The sequence below is a fragment of the Chinchilla lanigera genome, unplaced genomic scaffold, assembly GCF_000276665.1.
Source record: "Chinchilla lanigera isolate Chin_1 unplaced genomic scaffold, ChiLan1.0 scaffold00006, whole genome shotgun sequence".
Taxonomy (NCBI): Eukaryota; Metazoa; Chordata; class Mammalia; order Rodentia; family Chinchillidae; genus Chinchilla; species Chinchilla lanigera.
This window is the reverse complement of record NW_004955407.1, coordinates 25357893-25361272: the sequence shown is the minus strand read 5'-3', so window position 1 is coordinate 25361272 and position 3380 is coordinate 25357893. Positions and strand designations below refer to the sequence as shown.

Below are 3380 nucleotides of genomic sequence, written 5' to 3'. Positions count from 1 at the left end.
TCTGTCGAATCTCATCTGGGTCAGAACTTTGGAATGTTATAGAACTACCTCTCTTCAGAGTAAAAGATGGACCATCAGTTGGAGTTGCTATTTGAGAATTTTGTTCAGTATGTGCAGAGTTATTCTGCTTATAAATCATATCAAGCTGTGAGATGTTGGAAGTTATTTACAGATTACGTCCTCTTGTCCTCTGTGTTGGTTGGTGGCTGGGCAGAGGCTTCTTTATTGGATGAGTCAGTACATGTCTTACTGAAAGACTGGACTGTTTGCTATACAGTGAGGGAAATGGCAAATGAGCAGAACTTGAGTATGGTCATAAGGTACACAGAATTCAGCTTTAGTGCCACCAGGTGACCAGGGGGAAGAGGCACAGGTTTGGGATCTATGGGAGGAGGAGCAGGGTTCTTGCTGATGCTGTATCATCTGTCTTTGCAATAAGGATCTATAAGCAGAATGAGTTGTTTGACTTAAGGGGGGAGTCTGTTGTGGAGGAGGCAGTATGTCTTTTTCCATCTTTTTATTTGTTAGTTTTGTGGGGGCAGAATCAGGGGCGGTATGGATATTCTTGTCAGCTGCAAATGTCACATATTGACGTGATACACTCTTCTACATTTGCAAGGAAAAAGAAATTGGTTTGGGCTTAGTATTTGAAACCCGAGATTTTAGTTTTGACTCCAGATATTGTTTATGTCTTTCAAACTTGGTGCAAAAGGAGATGAATCTGTGTTTCCAGTCATTCTGGGAGTCTTCAAAGGCTTAGTTATGACACCACTGGGTGAGCTCACAACCCTGCGCTCTGTCCTCAGACTAGGCTTCTCTTTAAAGTCTTGCTATAGCTCCTTTGGGTTTTTAGAAGTAACATGGTCTTCTGTTTGTATGGCAGTTTCTTTCACATCCTCATGAATATGCTTTTTCTCCTAAACAGTGCATCTTTCTATTATCTCTATACCCCATGGTTTTTGAGTCCTCATCTTTCAATATTTACAGGGATTTGGGAGACATTATTTTATAAGCATCATTCCAATTTCAGGCACATAATCCCTTGTAAATTCATTTGAAGGTTTTGGCTTGGGACTGCAGTCTTATCTGCATCTTTTTTCAAATAGGAAGGGGAACAAGAGGTAGAGAGAGGGGAGAAAAAAGGGAGGGAAATGGGATGGGAATAAATTGAGAAAAAATAATGGAAATACAGCTTTCATAAATGGGCAGGGGACCTAGACTTAGAATTGGAAGGAGTAGGGAGCGATGGCAGAGAGGGGATGAGAAAATAATTAAGATGGATTATTACAAGTACCAACTCCCCACAATACACATAACCATTTGTATTGCAAATATGTACTACTGAAAAGAAATTCCTGATAACCCGGAAAAATTCTTTGGGTAAGAAGCAATTGAATTTTTGTCAGTTCCATCTACAGGAGACAAAAGATCATCATTACCATGTGTACAAATTGGATCTTTAATGGTAAGTCTCTCTAACTAGGGTGCTGTGTCTCCTGAATTTGCTTGAGGGTTCTACAGAATCTTGTAGACTTAAGGATGTATGCTGAGTTGATTTCGTACTTGAAGTTTGCACTTTTATCGACTTTGAAGTCAGGTAAATGTTGAGCTTGGGGTTCTCTGAATTATTACGTCTTACACTTTTGTCTTGTCTGGTGTGGGATGATTCAGTTTTTGATCTGTAAGTGATGATGCTACCAGATGATTTTGCTTGGAACTCATAGTGCCTGTCAGCTTCATGTGTTGATAGCTTGTAGCCTTCAACTTCCACATACCTGTCTTTACCTTTGGCTGTATCTTCTACTTTGATTTGTGTTTTCTTCACAGTATTTTTCATATTACCTGCTGTGTGTGTTGGAAAAATGATGATTTCATGTTGAGTATTTTCTTGGCTTAAGCGCTACAACTTGCAGTTTCTGACACCATCAGCTACAATGTTTCCTTGCTTATATCACCCACAGTACTTTGTGGTCCTTGTGCATCCGTGTTTTTTGATATTTTTCTTTTTAATTTTTCCCCATGGAGTTTTGCGAGGCCTGTCCACTACCAATGTCAAGGGGAATCGGGATCATTTTGGATGTAGTTTTTCTTAACCAGTAGATACAAAAGATACATCTAGGGGCTTCAGAGAAATACTTCCGGCTCCATCTTTAAGCACGTTATTTCCTTTTCATCCATTTCTTCAAGGCTGTAATCAACACTTATTCCCAATGTCAGGGATGCTATGGCTGCCTCAGGTGTTCTGGAGCCCTCAGAGAGAGGTTCCATCTGTTAGTTTGGGCACAGAGCACTGTGCTTGCCTGAAGAGTCCAGGGCTGAGGGAACCTTCTGCGATGGACAGCACCTCAGAAGAGTTTGCTTCTAACTGCATCTGTGAAGTGCAGGGCAGTCACATGGCCATTTTCACCACTTTGATGCAAGAGTATTTTGGAGATTGGGGAGAGTGTTTTTCTCTTTGTCCTTTTCATAGATGAAATCCCTATGGATGTGCTTTGGAGATGCAGTGAGTCTGTCCTCACTGCCTGCTGCACAGGGACTCTTACCAGCTTCCTTCACCCCTGTGGATTTCACTACACAACATGCTGGCCTGTTTTGGAGGTGCATGAAGTCCTGGGGTGCACGCTGAACTACCAGCATTGGAGACAAAGGAACCTGCTTTGGTAGCAAGGTGATGGAAATGTATGGTTTGGAAGTGTTCCTGGACTTCATAACATTTGGACAGTACTTAGTTTTGAAAGGGCTTACCGGAGCACTTGCAGTTTGCTCCCACCTTTTCTTACTGCATTGAAAAAGCTCAAAAACCATTTATTTTCTGTCTCCTTCATAATGTCTAGGTTTTGTGATATTTGACAAGAGCCTCCACAGACATCCATGGTGTATAATTCTGTGAGTCCCAGGTCAGTAACGGATTTTGCCAAGTCGAGGAGCTCCTGAGATTGATAATTTTTAGACAATACTATGTAATAGATCAATCTCACGTTTTTGGCATATTGTAGCAGTGAGTTCTTGAATGACGCCTATGGACTAACTCTCACCACAATCAGTTATTCTATTTTCTTCTAGACCATGCAGGACAAGGTGCTGATGTGTGGACCAGCTTCTTTTGCTCTCTCTGAGTCTCATAGACTAAAGTACGTGTTGGTTTTCAGGAGGAAGAGAGGCCACATTTTTTCTCATGGTTCAGCACATTGTCCCATTTGATGGATTATGTTTTGGAAGACAGTCACCTCTGACCTCAGAGGAGACTTTCACAATTGCATCATTCTTCTGAGTTCTCAATTGGGCACCACTTGCAGTACGGAGCACTCCCCAGGGCTCACTGAGTCACTTTAGTCCTGTTACTCTGGCAATATTCTATTATGGGCATAACAAAATTATTT

General features: G+C 41.4%; 1 pseudogene; it reads right to left on the bottom strand.

Annotated features, from left to right (window-relative positions):
- Positions 1-606: 606 nt before the first annotated feature.
- Positions 607-1837, bottom strand: LOC102009463 (annotated as a pseudogene).
- Between the last annotated feature and the right edge of the window lie 1543 nt (positions 1838-3380).